The sequence below is a fragment of the Acomys minous genome (assembly GCF_964271855.1).
Source record: "Acomys minous genome assembly, chromosome: 1".
In the NCBI taxonomy this organism is placed as follows: domain Eukaryota; kingdom Metazoa; phylum Chordata; class Mammalia; order Rodentia; family Muridae; genus Acomys; species Acomys minous.
Window position 1 is genome coordinate 1,964,042 of NC_140483.1, and position 23,383 is coordinate 1,987,424.

Consider the following 23,383-nt stretch of genomic DNA (forward strand, 5'->3'; position numbering starts at 1 on the left):
AAACATTTCTATCATGATATCCAGATTTCTACCAAATGAGATTTACTCCTTTGAGTTCATTAAGTTCTGAAGTCCCTTTTTAAATTTCAAAGATCTATAGAAGATAAATGCACACTGAGAGAGAGAGAGAGAGAGAGAGAGAGAGAGAGAGAGAGAGAGAGAGAGAGAGTGTGTGTGTGTGTGTGTGTGTGTTGTTCTGTTTGTTTTGAGACAGGGTTTCTCTGTGTAGCCTTGGCTGTCATGGACTCAATTTATAGACCAGGCTGGCCTCGAACTCACAGAGATGTTCTGCCTCCCTGAGTGCTGGGATTTAAGGCATGTACTACCATACTGGCTTTTTTTTCTAGAGCACATTTTAGCTCATCAGTTAAGTAGTGTTTGCCTGGGAAATTAGAGACAGCCAGTGGGGACGGAAGTATCCAAATGAGAAGGAAATTCAGGTTTCCTCCTGGGTGAAGCTACACACAACATGTATACATATTACACACACATACACATATATGTACACACATGAACATATGGCAAGATGGTAATATATGTGGTCTGTGACTGGAAAAGAGAAGATGGTATCCACATAAGGACCCACACAGGAGGAAAGAAGTGTGGATGGAAAAAGAGAAATATAAATACATTTATGCATTTGAAATTTTTCTTTGACTGGCATTCCTCTCTACTTTTTTCCTCTGGTAATGCCCCACACTATTGATATGCCCAGAACCCAGCCTCCTACAAGGACGCACCCCACTTATCCAGGTTGGCAAATGTTAGAGAGGTTGGGGGGGGCTTGGTAATAGGATGATTAAAGCAATTACACCCTTACAAAGAGTTGACCAAAGTACCATGATGGAGCCTTGGCGAGCCTTCCAGACAGGGTTCTGACACCTTCTAGAATGAAGTAGAAGAACAAGACAAAATGGGATGGGATGGAGTTGACCAAGAGCGGCTAAGCTTTCGCAAGGAAGACGTGTCATTTCAGAAGTTGTCACTGTGACCCAAAATCCATGAGAATAAATTTGGGGGAAGGATCAAACACTTGAGGAAAAGATGAATAAGCTGTCTGGCCATTCATGGATGTTAGCTCTGTGAATATTGAACAATGTGGCTCTCCTTTAACTTACGTTGCTCCACCCATGCTGCACCTGTCTCCGCCCATGCTGCACCTGTCTCCGCCCATGCTGCACCTGTCTCCGCCCATGCTGCACCTGTCTCTGCTGCTCAGCCATGAAAAGTCTGCTTCCTGACCTTCCTTTGCCCATTGTGCCTCCTTAGGCAAGAGTCAGAAGTGTTAACCTTGTTTACCCAAGTCATTATCAGAGTAACTAGAACTGGGTGCCTTGCATGCCAAAGGGCTGGCTTAACAAACAAACAAACAAATGATTTTCAGTCAAGATAGCAGCAAATAAAGCAGACATAAGGCTGATTCCAAGGTGGCATCAGTGTCTTTGCACCCAGAGAGTGTCCTCATCACCAAACTGAGACCAGCAGTTCTCTTCTCCAGAACCTGTAATACATGATCCATGGCTGGCACATGCACACACACACACACACACACACACACACACACACACACACACACACACATGCACACACATGCACACACATGCACACATGCAGGCACACGCAGGCACACACATGCACACACATGCACACATATGCATGCACACATGCTCACAGCTCATATTCATTCTATCTAAAGATAACTTGGCCATCACAGTCTCCACAGATGTCATATGATCCCATGTCCTAGGAGCAGGCAGGAGCTAAGGGAACATGACAGAAAAGCCACATCTTAGTCACACACTTCTTACCTATCTGTCTTCCCTTCAAGGTTCCTGGGTATTTATTTCCTGAGGATATTTTTTCCATCTGTCTCACCGTTCCTTTCTGTTCCCCTAACCCTCACTAACTCTCTGCCTAATGAGTGATCTCACCAACACTTCAAGTGAACAGATTCTGTCTTTGAGTTGTCTGCTGTGCCTCTCACTCCTGCTGTCTCCCTTGAGCTGCTCAGGGCCCTCCAGCTTCCCCCTCTCTATCAAGGCTAAATTAACAAAGGGCTCATGCCTGTTGGTAATTCACTACTGCGATGATTTCCATTCCAGCTCTCAGACCCATCAGAAGTCTTCCCTGTGTGCCTCACAAGGACATCTGGAGCACTAGTGGTGAGATGAACAAAAGGAAGGGAGGAAGGAAGGAACGAACGAACAAACGAACGAACGAACAAACGAACAAAGGAAAGAAGGAGAAAGCTGAGTATCTTTGTGATCCTAAGTCTCTCCACTCCCCTGCAGTGTTGTGAAGTGAAATGGATCTCTCTGCCCCTCCGGATCACCCAGTGCAGAGCTGGCACATGTGATCAACTGATTCTCCCAAAGGAAAGTATATATATATCAGGGTGAGCAGAGATCCACATAGGTAAAGCATTCTTGGGGATTCTGAGCCTCAGCTGTAGATTCTGAGCCAAGCTTTACCAGGTCCGCCAGCCCCACTGCCACATGACCCAGCTACTGCGTGACTTACCAAGGGATATACAAGTACCCAGAACAGAGAGCCTCCACTGCACTCCCCAAACAGAACTTAATACCATGCTGCTGCCAACTCAAAATGACGACTCTAAAAGCAACTGGACCCGCCTCTCAGCTTAAGACCAGGGTAGGAAATGAATGGCAAGAGCCTGCTCAAGACAAGCTGTCTAAAACCAGAACATTGCTCCCTCTTCTTCAAATCATAGGCAAGCAGGTGTCCTGACTGAGTGATCGGATGGAGGTCTTGGCAGCAATCCTAACTTTCCACATAGTGGTGGCACGCTGCAAGAGCTGCTTTATTAAATATTACTACTTACATAAATAAAACTGGTGAGTTCCTTCCTCTGGCCTAGCACTTTTCAACAGGATGGAACATCCCACAGTACCCTTCTTCTGTGTGAGAGGGGTTGAAGTTGGTGTTAAAATGCCGTTAAGCGGGCATACGGAAGTAGCATGGGCTGGGAAGGGAATCGGTCAGACCTCAGAGGTCAGGAAAAGGAAGAAGAGAAGAGGAAAACTCTGGAAATAAAAACATGGTATTGGTGATTACAAAGGCTTAGTCTACACAACCTGTGATGAATGACCTCTCATCAAACCTAAACATACCCACCTTGCTCAGTGAGAAGGACCAGTGTCCCATCTGAGGCTGACCCATCCTGAGGATGGCCCAGATCAGTGACTGAGACTTTAGGAAGCACATCTCATCTCTGAGTCTTCCAGCTCCCATGGAGTCAATCCTCCCACAGACCTGCTGAGAACAGGAAGTGGGACGGAGCAGAAACCAAAAGACGCAGAGCTCAGGGATGAGGAGAGACCATCCTGCCTGCACGCTGATGAGGAACCCAGGATGTGTGAACCCAGGCATGGCCCTACTATGGCCCTAAACTAAGTACTGAATTTAACAAGCCTTCTTAAGACAAGAACTGAACTTTAAGAATCCTAGGGACTAGCTCAGCATACTCCTACGACCTCAAGCAAGCAGCAGGTTTTCTGAGCAATGAGACGCACGTTTATGCCACCATGGATGGTGATCACTTTAACTCCACAGGTGCAGAGTAACTGGAGCTCTTTGGGCACCTGAGATGCTTGCAGCTGGACCCGTTTCCATCGCTGGCTGTCTCCAGCTGTTCAGGTTTAGATGGTGACTTCTAAGAAGGAGGTTTCAAGTGGAAGTTCTCAACTGGCATCCTGCTAAAATGTACTGCTGTTCAGTTTTTGTTGCTTCGAGGTTCAAAAGGAGAAAGTCAGTTGGCGAGGAGTAAACCTGGCTGAGATTTCTTAGCAGAAGTTCCAAATAAGGTAGTTAGAACCCTCGGATGGGCAGGACTGAAAAGAGAGATGCTACCAAGAGAGTGAGGCAGAGCTGCTAATGCTTGGAAGCTTCTGTTCTTGAAAGGCATCCTGTCAAGAGGGTGAACAATACCAGGCCTTGTGGACTGAGAGCCGGATAACGACTGCCCATATTTGCTTCCCATGCTACGTCTGTAGCTCTACCTTCAAAACTGCACTTGCTTTCCCTTCTTGTCTCGCCTGTGGCTGAAAGTGGTTTTATGTGAACACAGGTTCTGAAGTGATAGCCTCACAGGGTAGAATACAGGAAGAAATGTTGCGTGTGTCTGTATGTTTAATAAAACAGTTCTACTGGGGGGGGACAATTGGAACCCCTTTGTTTCCTTAAGGCAGGAAAAAAAATGGAGCAGGAGTCTCAGTATGGTGTGGGCTATCAAGTCCACCTCAGCCAGCGTTAGTGAGACAGGATAGGTGAGTGCTTTGGTAATGTTCTTTACACATGAGGCAGTTTTAATACAGATCATTAACCCTTGAAAAGGAGTTCTAATCATTAAAGAATTTCTCAATTCAGGGTCAGTGCTCTGATAGTCTTTTACCTAACCTTAAAATATATATACATACACAGACATACACATACACACATTAACACACACACACACACACACACACACACACACACACACACACGAGTCTGCTCATAAGTGTTGACCAAAGAATGCCTTATGTAACACAGATGCAATACAGTGACCTAAGGACCTTGCTGTCATAGTGTGGCATCCACATATGTTTCCTCAAAGACACAAAAGACTAGTTTCTCCTCGTACATACTATCTGACCTCACTTCTGACATCAGGAGTACACAGAGGGCTCAGGATCTTTTGTCTGGGTGAGGCTGTCGTAGGAAGGATGAACATTCACCCTTGGTATACGGATCTTCTCCTTTGTACATGAACTGGACAGAACTGGGGGGTTGTAACAGATTATTCTGGATCTAAGAAACAGAACATAGTCTCTGACCCAAAAGAAACCTCTAGAAAATATTACTAACCTAAAAATACAATCATATTCAGAGATAGACTTGCCTCTCAATATTTCAGCTGCTTGGTAAAATAAGAACCATCTCTACACAATCTCGACCATACCGTAATTCTAACATTCAGAAGGTACATTTAGGGGCATGTGAGGGGGGAAGCTGAACACCTAGACACTGGTCAACACCATACACAGCTGAAGTGCCAGCATTTAAAGCAATCTGGATAACAAGCCACACTTTTCCTCCTGCCTCTCTAAGAGGAAAGTACATTTTAAAAACTAACTGTAAATCATCCTACACATATGAAATACAGTCCTCAGTGAGATATTTGCTCTTAAATATTGATGTAACACTTCTAGAAGTATTTGGGGTAAGAAGCATTATCCTGGATGTAAATCACCAGGGCTCCATATCCCCTCCCCTTCCATGCAGAAAGGTGCAGCGGCAGCTTAGGGAATAAGGAAGAGCGAACGGTAGCACAGCACTGACGTTAAGGGAGGGCGAATGGTAGCACAGCACTGACGTTAAGAGAGAAATGCTAGGAGGGTGGATGGGAAGGAACACACCCAGAGAGAATGCTTTCTGTCTAAATAAAGTCATAATATGAGAAGTGCAGAATGGGAGCAGGCAGCAGGAGTGGAGGATAGCTGCTCAAACGGCATCCCTATAAACACAGATGCAAAGGAAATCGGCTTGAGAGATGGGGCAGCCGAGCCTGAGTAATGCCACTCCACCAATCAGAGCCATAAAAAGAGGAGAATATATGTGATTGTTCCTGTGAGCCCAAAGATGGGGGCATGGAGGAGCGAAAGAACACCTTAGCTGTTCTTTAGTTGGCTATTTCTGCTATGCTGCATAATTATTCCAGGTTTCAACAACTCACAAAGCTTCTCTCTACCTGGCTATATGCTACACGAACCTCCATCTCAGTGTGAAGATGTGCCAACATGCATCGGTCTTGAGGAATATGAAATATGGAGATGTGGTTTGGGTCTGTCTTCAGCCCAGCTCTCAGCTCTTGCACTAATTATTAAAAACCACACAATGTGTAGGCAGACAGAGGCAGGGAGCTCTCCTCGTGTGTTAATTGGCCTCTGCACTGACCACTCTACACTCGTCAGCACTGGCCTAACTATGCCACCATGGGGGTATGCGTGGGCTGCATAGTAATATTTATAAGCTATGTTGGTAGAAACCACTTCTACTGACACACTTTAATATTCTACCACCCATACCAGGATCTTTTGACAGAACCTGTAGAGTAACCACGGTGATAATTGCTGAGTGAACTAAGACAGTAACCTGAAGGCACCTTTCAGGAACATTGTCTATGCTCTGCCATTGCTGAATCCTCAGAGCAGGCTATGAAGTACACTGATTGGCCCCAATTCACAGACAGAGAAATAAAGGCTCAGAGAGGTTTGGTGTGAACACTGTCACAGTTCTTAAGAAGTGCCTCCTGCATCAGTCCCACCAGCTGTCCCCACTCCCTAGAGAGATGCCCTATCTTACTCACATGACATTGCTTGAGGACAGCCTACAAAGCTCACCCTGACCTCCAACTCCCTTTACTTTCCTGAAGTGTTACCAATAACTAAACATTTTGTATTCAGCACCAGTCTCCTAATGAAGGGTCATTTTGCAAGGGACCAACATCTTTAGGGGAGAAGCAGATCTGTATCCTCTCCTCTGTGGCAGCTAATCCCCAGAAAGCCCCCAAGGATAGGAAGAGCAGAGGACACATCAAGGAAAAAAGACAAGAAGGCGTTTATTTACTTCATCGCCCTTGTGTGAGTAAGCTGCTGTGAGAGTGGTGAGGATGGAGAAAGCCTTGGAGGAGGGGCATCAGGGTGGGGGGTGGGGGTTGCCCAGCCGCTGTCCAATATGCCAGTGCTGAAATGACAGAGAGATCATTGGGAGCTATGGAAGGCACATGGTTCACGTCTCTTCTGGAAGGAGAAGCAGCTCTCCTCTGTGAGCAGTCTTGATGTGTGATCCACTTCCTGAGGGGTGACAAGTCTGGTGGTTCTTCTGCACAACTGTCCTGGCAGTGTCCTCTGACAATGGTACACAGGTTGGATGTGCTTAGACACAGCGGTTTCTTCTCCAAATCAAAACACTATTTTCGTCTACCAGTTGCAACTGGCAGTTCAATGAACAATGGCAGGATTTTATGTTGAATTATATTCCCTGCCATTTGGAAGCCATTAGGACACCCAGCTCTCAGCTCTAAGCATATAAACTTATGTTTTAAGTGAAGCCAGAGAATTGGGATGAAAAGCAAATCATAGAAACCTCTTTCTTTAGTCCACTAGACAGCAGACTTGCTGGGAACTGTGATCCATTTGTTCCCCCTCCCTGTGTGGGTCTCACAGCCGGCTGGAGCTCACCTCCCTGGAGCCCTGGGACGTTGTGGCTCTGGGCTGCATGTTTGGCCTGATCCTCTTTGGACTGAGTACCACATGACTCTGCGTGTTGCAGCCCCTGGTTCTGACATGATAATGGTGTGGCTGAGCAGCACTTTGAGATGACATCTGGCTAGTTGTTCCCTTCGCTCCTTGTGACTACCCTTGTTCCATCTGTTCCAAAGCCACTTCTCACCCCACAGCAAAAACAAAGGCGGGGGCACTGTCACCTTCTAAAACAGAATGCGAAGGTTCTGGGGAAGGGAAGGAAATTTACAACAGGGACTTCCCTGTGTAGAGCCCTCTCTACCTGTTGGTCTCCTTAAACAGTGGAGGGGGGGAGGGTCGGAAGGAATATGGAAAGTAGATTTGGGTAGACCTTTGTACCATGTCTCTGCCACTCTCTGGCAGTCTCACAGAGGAAATTAACCAGAGTCACTGGTTTCTGGGAACGAGAACTGTGTCTCACTGGGCCCACATGCCAGTGCAGACCTCAGCATTCCCTTCACAAGCCTTTGCCTCTGGGCATGTGACCAAGTAGGGGAAAGGCTGCATGGGTGTGCTGAGGTGCCAGGAAGACCCCTGATGGCCCCCTGGTCTTTCTAGGGTCCTAGAAAGCCTGTCCACTCGCATGAGAAGGAAGACGAATGGAGGGGAAGGACTGATAGGCACATAAACAGGAGAATGAAAGTGAGGCAACTGAAGGGTGATTTGTGAGCTGAGCGACGAACTTCAGAGAGCAAGACTGGCACCAAGGGGAATCATAATTAAATGTGGCTGGGTACCCTGCCCACAACAGAGTCCCCGACCTCATTTGCCTTAGCTGATACTGCATTGCCTGAAAGTGACTGGATTAAGTTTCTATACCAAGTACAATGAGGTTCCAGACATAGAAAATTAAATCGCCATTTAGGAAAAATGAACTAACTTATTTTTTCTCACTGGAGCCTATGTTGGTGAAAATTCATACCCAACAAATTGGTTCTGCCCCCACAGAGACACTCATGTTACATACTGTAAAGCCACGGCATAAGTAAGGACTTCCCATACAACACACCCTCTCTGTGCCCGCAGGGATCTGAGTGGCTCAGATAAACTCTCCACTTGGGCCAGGACTGTAGCAGGAGACAGCAGTTCCAGCCTGAGAGAAGCTGACGGCAAGCACCATCCCACTAGGATTCTTTTCCCAATTAATTATGCAAATGGATTATTGATTATTAATTAGAACATTTAGTGATGTTATTAAGAACTGGGAAGATAAATCTTTTTGACTTATATTTAACTGGGAGATTGTACGAGCAGTAAAGGTACATGAGCAATAACTGCATAATTACATTTTAGGAATGGCAGAAACCTATAAGGGATGTGGAGGAAGTTAATTGACATTTAACAAGATAACTACAGCAAATTAATTAGGAATTATCTGCTAAAATATGAATTAACTTCTAATAATATTTTAACCAGCTAATCTAGGATGCCAGCATCTTCTTATTATTGCTGAACTACCTAAATAAAATACTACTCCGCCGGTTAGACGATAGCCTTAATTTGTCTTCCAAATAATCAATCAAGCTTTATTAAGATTTATTGTGTAACTAGGACGTATTAGAGGGTGAAAAGAAATATGACCTGCAGCTCCTTCCACCGTGGGACTCACGGCACTGTGAGTGGGGGAAGCGATCACGAGGAACCAGGGCGAGAAAGTATGTTAATCTCACTTACCCACCCCTCTCACTCATGAGCTGGTGGCAGAGCTCAGCGGTGGAGCACTTGCCTAGGGCATGTGAGGCCGGGTTCTACCTCCACCACTGGAAAAAGCAAACAAACAAAAAGAAGAGAAAAGCCACGGCTAGACTTGCTTTAGCTATGTAGTCTCGCTTTGCTCATCTGTAAAATGGAAACAACAGCTACCTCGGTCTGCATTCCTGGCACCGCTGCTGCCGTGTGTGGGTTGCCTAGGGACTGTGCTATACCTCTCAGCAGGGCAGCAACAAACAGGCGATGCTGAGTGGGCAGGTCAGTGAGTGCTACACAGAAGGAGGGGTCCTCCCGTGTGTCTAGTGAAGGCACGGAGCTAACCCTGAGCACTAAACATGTAATGGTCCCTGGAGAGACGAATGCCACACTGGCTTGTAGAGTGGGCTCTTAAGCCAGGGCTCATAGCCCTACATGCTCCACGTGGGGTTGAGAGCCTGAATGTGAGGATTTATTCACAGCAGCCCAGAATTAATTCAAAGTCTAATTTGTAGCAAATCTGAGGAGTTCCTGGATGTTTTTGCCTGTGTTGTATCGCACAACCTCACTTCAGGCATAGTTCTGACATACAGCATAAACACTTCACTTATGCAAGCCACCATACCACATGCCACCAGCCACGGCTGACTAAAGCAAGCCACCATACCACATACCACCAGCCATGACTGACTAAAGCTCCTTAGCTCACACTTAGGACTCCCGTAGTTATGACTTGCAGGGATTTTACTGAATGTGCAAAGGTTTCTGCTCTTATGGAAACAGAATGGTTCAATTAGAGACAACAAAGACTTTAATATTTATTTTTCTCCATCATTCCTCAGCATACAGGTATCAAATTAGTTTATCTTTGGATTGTACTGTATTGGACTATTTGACTTGAAACTGTGCTATTTTAATTGCTGACTTGAGTTTTATGATAAAAAAAATCAGTAATTAAATTTTGCCTTTGGATTAAAACAATTTTCAACCATTTCTGATACAGCCCTAAACACACTTCTGACAGTTCTTACTATGTATTTATGAAAATGAAAGTCCTCAGCACTGAATATTATAAAATCACATTATCAATCATCTCTGAAAACATTGAGGATGCGATATGCCTACGGTGTCAGATATTTGGACAATATTTAATCATTTATGTAAAAATAAAAAGCATACCCATCCAGCATGCAAATCTAATCTTTGATAAATAGTAGAATTATATGTATACCTAAGAATTATTTTAGTACAAATTTCATTCATTTTTAACATCAGCCAATATTTGATTTGTAAGCATATTTCATACAGCTGAGGCAGCATAGATATTTCTTGGGTGAAAGAGGTTACAAGTCCAGACCAGTCTATACTAGCTTCCACAGGTTAGCTACAACACTTCATCCAGGGTCTTGTATAGAGCGATGTCCAGTGGTTTTTACAAAGTGCACACATGTGGTGGCAGTTTAATAAAAGTATCTCCCATTGGCTAGGCGTGGTAGCACACACCTTTAATCCTAGTACCTGGGAGGCAGAGGCAGAGGTAACTGTGTGAATTCAAGGCCAGCCTGGTCTACAAAGAGAGTCCAGGTCAGCCAGGGCTCCGTGTAACAGAGAAATCCTGTCTCAGAAAAACAAAAAGAAAGAAAGAAGGAAGGAAAGAAAGAAACAAAGAAACAAAGAAACAAAGAAAGGTCTCTCATTGGCTCGCGGACTTGAGCACTTGGTCCTGGTGGGTGGTGCTTCTGGGGAGGTGTGCAGTGTGTGGCCCTATTGGAAGAAGCATGTTTCTGGAAGCAGGCTTCCTTCGGGGATTTAAAGGCTTCACTGATCCCAAGTCTCTCTGCTTTGTGCTTACACTTCAAGATGTGAGCTCTCAGCATCCAGTTGCAGCTGCCACACTCACTGCCTCCATGCTTGCTGCCACCATGCTTGCCGCTGGCACGCTCATGGACACCATGCTCACCGCAGCCACCATGCTCACCGCAGCCACCATGCTCGCCACAGCCACCATGCTCGCCGCAGCCACCATGCTCACCGCAGCCACCATGCTCGCCGCAGCCACCATGCTCGCCGCAGCCACCATGCTCGCCACAGCCACCATGCTCGCCACAGCCACCATGCTCGCCACAGCCACGCTCACGGACGCCACACTCGCTGCCACCACACTCTCCACAGCCAACATGCTCGCTGCAGCCACCATGCTCACTGCCGCCATACTTCCCCACCATGATGTACTCTCCTCCCTCTAGAATGATAAGCCAATCAACTTGTCCTTCCGCAAACTCCTCAGGCAAAGCACTTTATCACAACAACAGAACAGTAAGACATGCATGGTACTACTCAGATGAAAAATGGGCTCATACAACAGAAATAGGACATATTTCCCATGGGCTTATGGGCAGGCTCATGTATACAGAGACACACAGACACACACAGGAAACACATGCACGCACAGGTACATACTCACAGTACGATGCATACATGCAAACATTGTGTGTGTGTGTGTGTGTGTGTGTGTGTGTGTGTGTGTGTGTGTCCCTTGATCACTTTACCAGGCTATTTGTCTAGGAAGGGATCAGGCCTGACTTCCGTAAGCACCTCAGCCTTGTTTGTAAAGTTTACCTCATCATGCTGTCTAAGTAATTCAAACTGAAGGAAGGAAGGAAGATGAGATAGTTGAGGGACGAGCATCAGCTGGACGAAGGCCAGCGGAGAGGGGGAGAGGTGCCAGGCGCACTCACTGTAGCCTACTGAGTGCAGGAGCAAAGAATTGACAGAAACTTAAAAAGCAGGGCAGAGGGGCCGCATGACTGCAGACATACAGACGGCCAGGCAGACAAGGACACGGCTAAGAATGTGCAAAGTGCACTTGTATCTGGGGTGCTAAGGACAATGAGAAGTGTACACTTTGTGGAGTCAGTAGCCATAGTGAAAATCTTGGGAGGATTTTACCAGAACAATTTGGAGGGTGGGAGGGAGGAGGGAAAGGAGGGAGGAAGGGAGGGAGGGAGGGAGGGAAGGAGGGAGGGAGGGAGGCCCTGGAACGTGGCAGTGGTCATGTGTTATTGCATGCCTCTCCTGAGGACACTGTTGGAGAAAAGTGAACCTCACACACCTGGAAGTGATGGGAAAGAGTGAGGTCAATAGGGTTTCAGCTTGTGCCATGAGGACCTCAGAGCTGTGAGAGCCACATCTCAGATGGAGCACGCATATAGGCGGCAAGCAACTTCAAGGATTGAAATCAAGACAATTCAACTTTAAAATGCACAGTTCCATGCCAAGAAAACATGCTAGCGAGGGTATGAATAAATTAGGGCAGCCTCTATTGAAAATAGTATTCCATATTCTTAAAACCTAAAAACAGATGGACCAAGTGACCCAACCATCCCACCCTTGGGTGCAAAAATGGAGGAAATAAAGTCAGCATATCAAAGAGAAAGCTGCATGCTGCATATGTTACAATGTTATTCACAACAGCCACACTGTGGATTCGACCTCTATGTTTGTCCCTAGATAGCCAAAGTGAGAAAATATGGCATGTAAACATTGTGGATTATTATTTAGCCATGAAGAATAAATTCTTGTCTTCTGTAGGAAAATGAATGGAATAGAAGATCATTATGTTAATCAAAGTAAGCCAGACACTGGAAGACAAAAATCACATGGTTTATTTTATATATATACACATATATACACACATACGTGAAGGAAGAAGAATTATTACTAAGGACTGGGGAGGTGACTGCAGGAAGGAATATGAGATAGGAGAGGGTAGAAAAGGGGGTGGCATGTGTAGCTGTATTGACATATCCGAGTGAACCCCACTAGTTTGTACAATTAGTGTGTGTTAATATTTGAAATAAAATGTGGATTCTGGAACTGTCTTACTATTAAATTGTATGCGAGAATAAGATTCTGTTGCTTTCTGAAGGGTGTTAGTCAAAGCCCTGGGACTACAGAGGGTTCACGAACTCTCTAGGGATGAGGGAAATGAGAAGGGTCTGAAGCTCTGGCAGGGAGAACTCTCTCAGGCTGCAACAGCCAATCCTGACGTTGGCGTCTCCACCACCAGACTGAACGAAGAGCAGGCACGTCCCTGAGAATCTATGTCCGTCAGAGAGACCTCTTTCCTTCCTAAGGAAGAAGCTTTAACATTGAGAGAGTTTACAAAAGCCGATCAGTGAGCCAAGATACCAAGCCACAAGTGTCGCCTCCTATGAAGCCTTTCCCCACCAATCTGTTCTCCTCCTCTCTGCATCTCTACTGTCACCCCAGAAATGGTCACTGTCCCCACTGGCTGGACTTCCCTAGGAAACCCTTTTTCTTCTCCAGCAGATCACTGGTCAATCGTCTGAGGCCTTGCATCAGAGGCCACCCAGACATTTTACTCACAGCTGCCACCTGTCCACCAGCCCATCGCCCACATCCTGCAGTGTTCACTGCATACCCAAGCCTTGGTAGTTTATTTATGGGGCATTCTCGCTCCTTCAACCGCTCCTACCCCACACAACCCCACCCAAGAAGAAGGGAGATAGAAAATTGATAGAAAGAGAGAAAGGGGGCTCCTCTTTTCTCATCTAGAGTTTTTCCACTTATGAAAAGGACAAAATAAGTTATTTTACTGACATTGCTGATAACAGACTGACAGGAAGCAAAGGCTGCCTAACAAAGTTAACAGACACTTAACTGATTGCTAAACACTGTGCTGAGGCACATGTCTGCATCATATGGAGCTCATAATTATCCTCGCTGTGATTATTTATAATACCATTTTAAGTATGGGGACACTGAGACTTACAAAGAAGACAAACAGCCAAGATGGGGCAGAGCCAACAAAAAAGGCCCATCAGTCTGATGCCAGCACCTCAGTTCAGCCACAGAACCAGGTATGAGGATGCAGAGCTGAGGGCAGCTAAACACAGCAGCTGCAACCTCTGAACTAGTCAGAGGTTCCTTTCCAAAGAAAGGAACTGTGAGACACACACTCTGTCTCTCTGTCTCTGTGCGTGTGTGCGTGTGTGCATGTGTGTGTGTGTCTCTGTGTGTGTGTGCGTGTGCGTGTGTGCATGTGTGTGTGTCTGTGTGTGCGTGTGTGTGTGTGCATGTGTGTGTGTGTGTGTGTCTGTGTGTCCGTGTGTCTGTGTCTGTGTGTGTGAATGCGCACACATCTGTATGTAATCAACAGGACAGTAAAGGCATCATACAAACATAAACAGATCTGTTATAAAGAGAGACTTGTGTAGCCATGGAGGCTGATCAACCAAGGCCCATAGCTAGCCCTCTGGAGAGCCTAGCGATTGGTGGTCTCAGCTCCATTGCAAACACCAGCAGTTTGACGACCAGAAGTTTATGTAGAATATGAAGACAGTATCCCGGATTATGAGTTCCTCTTAAACACAGGAAGGGACTGTTTCTCAATGTTTTGTTCATACTTCAACTGGTGGCATGAGCCCCAAGTGTCATCTGCCTCACTCAGTCAAATATTAGCCACATGCAGAAGCACCCAGAACTTTCTTCCTAGTGTACAGTGCCCGTGGCACAGCTGTGCTGACATCTCATAGAGCTCTCTAGAACGCTTCCTGTAGATGGGAGCTGTGAGTGTTTATGCCCTTTCCTCTTCACTTTTCTGTTTTCCTGTTGTAGCGTTAGAAGCTAAACACAGTGTGTGAGTCCCAGACAAGAAATCTACCACTGAGCCACATCCGCAGCCTGCTCACCTCCCACTGAATTCCTTCTTGGAGCACAGGTAACCGTCGGGAAACAGGCAAGAGGTGACCCAGCAGAGCTCAAACAATGGTTTTCAGAGCTGTACCTAGGATAGCCTGGATTTATCTTAGTAACTTTGTTTTTTCTTTCCATGCCCTTTTTTCTTCATCTCAGGTGAAGAAAGCCTCGGAGCTCAGGAAGGGATAAACATTAGTTTTAACTATTTGACTACTTAAAACTGGAAGTGTAGTGACTCCAGGGTATAGTGCAATGCTGTGTCTAAGAAATCATCCCTCATCCATCATAACTGCAGCTACATCTCAGCCCCATTGGTTTGTGCCCCTGGGAAGTCAACTCCTTAATCTCTGTGAGACTCACAGGATGATTGCAAACATGGGTAAAACAATAAAGATGTGAACAATGCCTATGACAATGCTTCCAGGCTTTCCATAGGTTGTCCTTGTTGTGACACCAAGCAAGAGGCAGACCCATTTCCCCCTGTATCAGTCACTGCCAGTCAGTGGACCGTCCAAGAGGGCCTCTGTTGCCACCCAGTGGCCACTCATCACACTATGAGCCTGGGTCTACAAACCAAAGGCAATTCAGTGCTGATGAACAGAGACATTAGAAGAGACAGAGAAAAGAAACTACAACCTCCAGTCATTGGCTCTTGACAGGTGACAGTAGCTACTCCTCAAGCAAGCACCAATGGTGCACAACTGGCAGAAGAAGGTGTTTGTTGTAAGATTGGAAATTTGTTATGTTTCTGCCTTAAATTGTCATTGCATAAATTCATTGTATGTGGAACTGTGTTATAAAAGGTCATTTTTATGGGAGCACATGCTGACATTGAGCATATTCCCTCCATTTGTGGTATCTTGGGAGCCTATTTCCAGGTTGATGTGCATGCTTGTGCAGAGGGGTGGAGTTCAGCATGTGTTCTGACCAAATATGGATCCAGACAGTGCAGCTGGGAGGGAAGTGCACTGCCTCTGGCTGCCTGGAGCCACACAGGCATCCCAACCAAACCAGGTCAGAGTGCCTTAGGCGCAGCGTGTCCAAAGCTCTGTACACTCAGCAGAGAGCAGGCTTCAAACTCCTTTCCCTGCCTTCTTTCCTCTTTGGCTCCCAAACCCCACACAGACACCATTTAGGGGTACCTGGGAGGGGGAATGCTTGGGCAGTCTCTTTCTATTTCTCCAAATGTCAAATGAAGTCCAAGTGAAAGCAATTAACAGATGTCTGCCCAGCAGACTGTAGGAGTCCCTGCAGAAAAGAGAGAGGCATCTCTTAGCATATCACAGGGCGGCCAGGTTTACTCCCCATTACCCAGCTAAAAATAGCTCTGCTGCCTCCTTAGCCCACTATCTTTATTAGCATCTGTCCCAACAGGTTAGGTCTCCCCCCTTGAAAGCCTTCTTAAAGAAGGAGCAAGGGAGGAAAACTAAATTCAGACTCTGCTGCAGTGAAAATTTCCCAAGGGAAAATGTCTCCTCGCTCCTTGGGGGTGACCTACCACCTAACAGTCCCAAAGTGTAACCCCAGCCAGCACCCATCCCACTGACAGGGAAACAACCAGCATCTCCCTGGGGAGAGGCAGGGAGTCTGTAAGTAAAAGATGCTGTGTGATTAGGAAGCACAATCTTATTTGCGCCATTAAATGAGCAAATCACGAAGCATCTCAAATGATTAATTTCTCACTGGGGTTGTCAGTGAGCTGTCACCAGCTGACAGTTCTGTCACAGTGTCATTTATAATGTCCAAGTCTATTCCCCATCAATGCCATTAAACAATTATACTTGGTTTAGAAAAAGAAAGGGGGAGGATGTGGAGGAGGACACACGCACAGCCATGTGAGGAGCTGGGGTGATTAGATACTCTGCCACTGCTGGGTAGCAATCCCAGCCAACAGTTAAATCTTACTTGATTTGTTCATTTAGGCAAATTATCAATTACTTGGAAGCATCAACCTGGGTAATTTCTTTTTCTCCACTGGCAGCAGCCATCACAGCCTGCCAGGATTGTTATCACATGGCTGGGGGTGGGGGGGGAACGACTTTGATAATAACCCCACAGCTCTGGCTCTTGGACTCTAGGACTCTATCTGGTGTTTTCCTCATCAGTGCTGGACATATGGGTGACGCCACCAGCTCTGTAAGCTCTTTCCATAAAGATTGCCCTTGTAATGAATGAGTATTCTTTTTCCTCTGTCCATTTAAATAGTTTAGTTCTTCCTTTTTCTACGTGCATCTTTCTTCTTACTCCACTGGGCCACTTTGCTGGGCTCCCTCCCACTCAAGCCACAGGGTCTTGTGCCTCTTTTTACAAAACAAAGCTGTTTTCATGGACGTGCTCAGCAGATATGAACACAAGCGCTCTTTTCTGATTGTATATAGCACAAAAGGAGAACACATAGAATGCCAGGAGCCAGGTAGTTAGGTGAGAATGTGACCAGAGCTTGTAAGGATGGAAAAGATAGTTGGGACACTCTTGATGCTAGAGAAGAATTGCGGTCTGGAGCAGGCTGCCTGTGGCAAGCCCTGGCCGGTGAGAGTCAGATTCTTTCAGTGTCCCAGCAAAGCAAGATTCTCCTGTTGAATGTGCTCAGAATGCTGTCATTTAAGCACTGCTGCCTTGGGTAGATGTGACTCTCTCCTGGCGCATTCCAGAAACTACTGCATAGCTATGGTTGGTTCATTTTTATGATTTTGACTTTTTGTTGGCATCTGGGGTAGACATCTGTTGTTTTTGCCTGCCAGTATCTTTCCTAGTCTGAAAATAAGATTTCCATTTTTCCTGAGGCAGATTGGTCCTTGCTCACTCTCAGACTATGGTCTTTGAGTAGGCCTGACTCCACTCCCAGTTCCAAGAATGAGCATCTAACTAACACCCAAGCAGTGAACACACTTTGTGTCCTGGAATGGTAGCCAATCCAGAAAAGGGCTGTAACAGGACCTCACAGCAAGCCTTTCCTGACATCAAAGAGCCTGAGTCAGGGAATTCTCCTGCCATCCCAAGAGAAAGTAAGACCGAGAACAAGGTTAGGACTGATAGGCACTGGGAGTCATCAGCATACCTTCTACAGGGTATGTGGTGGTTACCTTAGACTGACAACTTGATAGATCGAGGAGCACCTAGGAAACTCACAGAGCACATTTCTGGGTACATCTGTGAAGATGGGAGAATTAGCTGACAAAGAACATCCATTCCATGTAGGCAGCACCATCTCACAGTCTGGAGGCACCAATGGAATCAAAGAGGAAAATGGAGATGAGGAGAAAGAGTTCCCCACCCCCACCCCAACCACCATGGTATAACCCACTCTGCTCTGACAACCTGTCGCTGCCATATGACAGACTGAAACCTTAAGCCAAAGTAAGCCTTCCTCCATAAAGTTATTATGCTTGGCGCAAGTTGTCACTGAGAAACTGGGTCACTCCTGTCACTGTCCCTGATGATGCGGTCTAGGTGTTTTTGGAACTGGCTTGTGAGAGGAGTTTGGAAAAGTCTGAAGATGTGCGCTAAACAAGTCCTCCAAGGCTGTAGCCAGATCCATGGCCTAGTGGGAGTTCAGATCAGAATATGATGGGGATACAAATACTCCCGTCAGGTGGAAAAGAGGACACCATGAGAACTCGGCATGGCAGCATTCACATATATGTGTTTATATTTGCCTGTGTCCTGAGAATCTGTCAGAGGTAGAGTTTAAAGTCAGTAAGATGATTGGCCCGAGGGCGTTCATCCTTCAGACTGCAGCATGGCTGTTGCTAGCTCTGTTTAGTGAGGTTGAGAGCAAAAAATGTGAACAAGAGCAAAGTAGAGGGGTCTGACCAACTTGTAACCTGTCCAGAAGAAAAAAAAGGAAGTTACAGCTGAGAGAGACATTAGGGATGTTCAAAGTGCTCATAGCTTGGGAAGGAGACCTTGAAGACATCTCAGGAGTTGCCCAGAGATAGCCTCAGGGTGCAACGGCTTTACTTTTAAAAGAGAGCTCTGGCTACCTCTGGAGCACTCTGGCTTCTTTTGAATCTGGAAACAGATCATAACACCATCCAGGAAGTCCATGTTTTGCAGCCATGCAAAATGAGCGAGTCACTAGGTCCAGGTCACAAAAAGCTTTGGAGGCCAGGCAATGACAGGCAGGGCGGGGACCCCACAGGCAGCCCCAAGGACAGCAATGCATCAAGCATAGCAGAGACACTGGAGCTGTAACAGTGAATGCAGGAGCTAAGTCAGGATCTGGAACGTCTGCCAAGGAATGCTGCAGGCGCTCTGCAGAACTGGCTGAAAGGACAGATAGAGGCCCTGTGGGCTATAACTGGCAAGGACTGTGGGCGTAGGGCTGCCTGGCCCCAGTGGAGCCTATAAGACGGCACCCAGTGCCCCAGACACATGGCATGGAACTAAAGGATTTACTGCTGTTCTGCTGGGTTTGAGCCCTGTTTGGTGTCCCAGACTTGCTATTTTTCTGTCCCTGCTCCCCTTTTAGAATGCGAAGGTTTACTCTAAACTAACGTATTCTCCTTTTACAGAGAACTCCTTCCTCACAGTTAAGACATTATCTTGAGTCTCAGAGGAGACTTTGGACTTGGACGTTTGAATAATGTTTGAGGCTCCTTGAGACGGACTGAATTCACTGACCTGAGATGAACGGGAACTTTGGGTGCCGCTGGGGGAGTGGCATAGTTTAAAGCAATGTGTTTAGGCTCAATTGACAAGGGATAGAATTGCAATGGACTGGGGGCACATAAAGGGTTAATAAAGCACATCTCACTGCATCTGGGAGGGTACTTCTGATAGGATTGACTAAGACGGGAAACCCACCCTGTGCATACGTGGCAGCATCCCAGAGGCTGAAGGGCAAAGGGAAAGGCAGAGATCTCCTACATCTCTCCTTCACAATCCTACCTGTCTCAAGTCCACATGCACCAATAGGGCTGCCTCTACCTCAGTGTCACCAAAAGGATACCACAGCCCATAAACTTTTAAGTGTTTCTTGTTCAAAAAATATGCGTTTGCCACCGTCCCCTCAGGAATCTTGTCAATGGCAGCAGGGACCTGTCCTTACTGTAAACTGGGGACTTAAGCAGAATAGGAGGCCAGTGGATGAAATCCAGCAGCCACTAGGATTTGCCGCCAGTCCCATCCCTCAAAGCTGGGATATGCACACATAGCATGCTCCAAACCTGAAGATCTCCCACTCCCAGCTCTGGCTCACTCCCACGTGTATGAAGGCTGCACAGAAAGAAATCTCCACAGCCTGCTGTGTCCAACCTAAAGTCTGTCAGCTCCTCCCTCTTCTCCATCTTCTCCTTACCCCATTACACTCTGTTTTAATCCCCTGCCCTCTCTGGTCACTTTACCTCCAAGGATAGCAAACAGAAAGATGGTGTGTGCACTAACAATGTGAGCTGCTCACTCCCCCACGCCCTCACTGCCAGCACGCACCAGAGCCTGAAAGTGTAAGCCAAATAAACTTGTTTTCTTTCAAGTTGTTTGTCCTCGGTATTTTGTGACAGTGACAGGAAGCACACATCGTGCTGGCATGGTATGAGACTATATGTTCCACCCGCACTTAGTCAAATAGTTTTGTACTATGTGCAACCTGGGTAGTTCTGGCTGTGTCACGGCCTCTCTGCCAGTGCCACTTGAGTCCCTGTGTTTGCATTTGCTTAGTCTGGGCCTGACTGTCTCCTGATTCCTCTACAGCAGGTTGATCTCTGTTTTGTTTCCTCACTGTAGTTTGGCAAGCTGGCTAAACTGCTCCCCTCTGTCACATGTTGAGCTCATGAGGTGAAGAATGGGGGAAGGACCCGCATTCTCTCTCACTGCCGCCTTGCCCGTCTCTCTCGATTCACCTCTGAGAATGGCTGAAACACGTGTAAAACCTGCTAGGTGTCCACTAAATCTCATCAGTAACTAAATGAAGGAAGGAAGAAAATGAAGGAAAGAGGGAGGAAGGAGAGGACAGGAGTCCACACCCCTCGTAAACACAAAACCATGATGCCTTTTTCCCCTTTTAGGGCCACAAATGCGTGTGAGTGTTTAAGCGGGTGTGTTGAGTGCAGTGAAGGTATCTGGCCTAAGCTCCCTCGTAGCACTCCTTACTTCCCCAGGAATGTCCCCCCTGGTTATCACACCCATTGGCCATCAGACTCCAGCCCTCTGTGCTGCTATCCTTGCTGCTGGGACAAACTGACTGCAGTGAATTACAGAAGAAGGAGTCACTTTGGCTCACAAGTTCAGGACTCCAATCCACCATGACAGGGAGGTGTGGTGACAACACTTCAGTGTGCTCTGTCAGGAGCATGAGATGTGTGCGTGCCTCCATGGAAGCAGGAAATGGAGAGTGGGGTGAGAAGAAGCCGGGCTGTGACCTTCAAAGACCCACTTTCCAAAGGTTTCACAACATCCCGACATCCCAAGCATCACCACATCGCCAGCTGGGGACCAGATGTTCAGACACAGCCTGGGAGCCTGGGCTGACATTGTGGGCTTTAAGGTAGAAACACCTAGCTCTCCCCACTTCTCTAATTGTGACTGCTTTCTCTTTTTTTGTTGTTGTTGTTTTGTTTTTTGTTTTTGTTTTTCAAGACACGGTTTCTTTGTGTAGTCTTGGCTGTCTTGGACTTGCTTTGTATATCAGGCTGGTCTCAAACTCATTGCGATCTGCCTGCCTCTGCCTTCCCAAGCGCTGGAATTACAGGCGTGCACCACCACGGCTGGGTTGTGCCTGCACCTTATCTCTTGCTTCCTACTACTGTCCTTTCTAGTCTGCTTCAATCTACGGAGAGAGCCCAGCACTGCCAAGGTGCAATTTATAAAGCCATCAGCCAATATACAGCATAGACTGGATTGCTAGTGTGCGGCAGTGTGGGACAGTGAAGCGAGCCACCCAGGGCTGGGTGGAGTCATTCATCCCATCGGCACACCAATCCCGCCTGCCAGATCTATGTGCTGCCTCAAAGAAGCTGGCCTGGATGAGGCCGAGTCCGCCAAGTGCCTGCTTGGCCAACAGCACCCCTCTAGCCAGTGCTGATCTAACAGGTCCCTGGCTCAAGTGATTGGCTTTCCTTGCCATCTGCTAACTCACGGGCAGTTCTCCCTTGAGCTCTTTACTTTGCAGAAGATAAATGTACACTGACCTGAAAGAACAACAGATCAGAATAAACAAGTGTATGCTGCATCTTCAGGCCCACAAAGAGCTGGGAAAGAAAGCAAATGAGAGACAGAAAAGGGAAGAGGAAGAGAAAAGGAGAGTAACAGGGCCCCCATGGCAGATCCTCCTGGACCACCCTGTAGAGCTGTGCTACAAGCCAGGTTTGCCAGTTGCTGAGGCTTCGGTAGGGGCACAGGTGTTTCTGCAACAGCAAAGAGATTCTGCAGTTGATGTCGGAACTAATGCCAGCGGGAAAATCTAAATTACATTTAAAAGGGATTTACCTTTTTATCTTTTAACCTAAGGCCTTTCCTAGCCATGCAGAAAAATCAATCTTGGCTAATCCACTGACCATGAAAAACAGGGAAAAAGAGCAGTGAGAACACTGCATGAAACAGCTCCTTTATGCTCAGAGAGGAATCAGAGGGCATGAGATTCCCCCAGCACACCAACAGGAGCACAGGCTCACAAGGCTGCACTGAGGGACTAGCCATCAGTCGTCAGGCGGTCACAGAGCTTCAAGCCAGGATCTGAATCAAAGAGTACTGGAAAGCTCTGCCGGGGCTGCTCTCCATCTTTTTTCTGACTGCAGGGGAAAATGGATAGCTATCATTAGTAGACTACAGCCAACCACATGACCAGCATACAGGGGTGGGGGTGGGAGAAACAGCTCTCATTGGTAGACTACAGCCAACCACATGACCAGCATACAGGGGTGGGGGAACAGATAGCTCTCATTAGTAGACTACAGCCAACCATATGGCCAGCATATAGGGGTAGGGGTGGGGGGAATAGATAGCTCTCATTAGTAGACTACAGCCAACCATATGGCCAGCAAACGTGGGTGGGGGGAATAGATAGCTCTCATTAGTAGACTATAGCCAACCATATGGCCAGCATATAGGGGTAGGGGTGGGGGAACAGATAGCTCTCATTAGTAGACTATAGCCAACCATATGGCCAGCAAACGTGGGTGGGGGGAATAGATAGCTCTCATTAGTAGACTATAGCCAACCATATGGCCAGCATATAGGGGTAGGGGTGGGGGAACAGATAGCTCTCATTAGTAGACTATAGCCAACCATATGGCCAGCATACAGGGGTGGGGGTGGGGAACAGATAGCTATCATTAGTAGACTATAGCCAACCATATGGCCAGCATACAGGGGTAGGGGTGGGGAAACAGATAGCTCTCATTAGTAGACTATAGCCAACCATATGACCAGCATACAGGGGTAGGGGTGGGGGAACAGATAGCTCTCATTAGTAGACTATAGCCAACCATATGGCCAGCATATAGGGGTAGGGGTGGGGGGAATAGATAGCTCTCATTAGTAGACTACAGCCAACCATATGGCCAGCAAACGTGGGTGGGGGGAATAGATAGCTCTCATTAGTAGACTATAGCCAACCATATGGCCAGCATATAGGGGTAGGGGTGGGGGAACAAATAGCTCTCATTAGTAGACTATAGCCAACCATATGGCCAGCAAACGTGGGTGGGGGGAATAGATAGCTCTCATTAGTAGACTAT

General features: G+C 46.9%; 1 long non-coding RNA gene across 3 annotated transcripts in view; it reads right to left on the reverse strand.

The window, feature by feature from the left end:
• LOC311602646 overlaps positions 1-23,383 on the reverse strand; it is a 160,898-nt gene that overhangs the window by 30,531 nt on the left and 106,984 nt on the right. Inside the window, exon 1 of one of the 3 annotated variants that reach the window (XR_014780809.1) lies at positions 15,851-15,956. The exons of the other annotated variants lie outside the window; for them this stretch is intronic. This is a non-coding gene — a long non-coding RNA (uncharacterized lncRNA). Of the gene's footprint in view, positions 1-15,850; positions 15,957-23,383 lie in introns of those variants that run through there. 3 annotated transcript variants of the gene reach the window in all.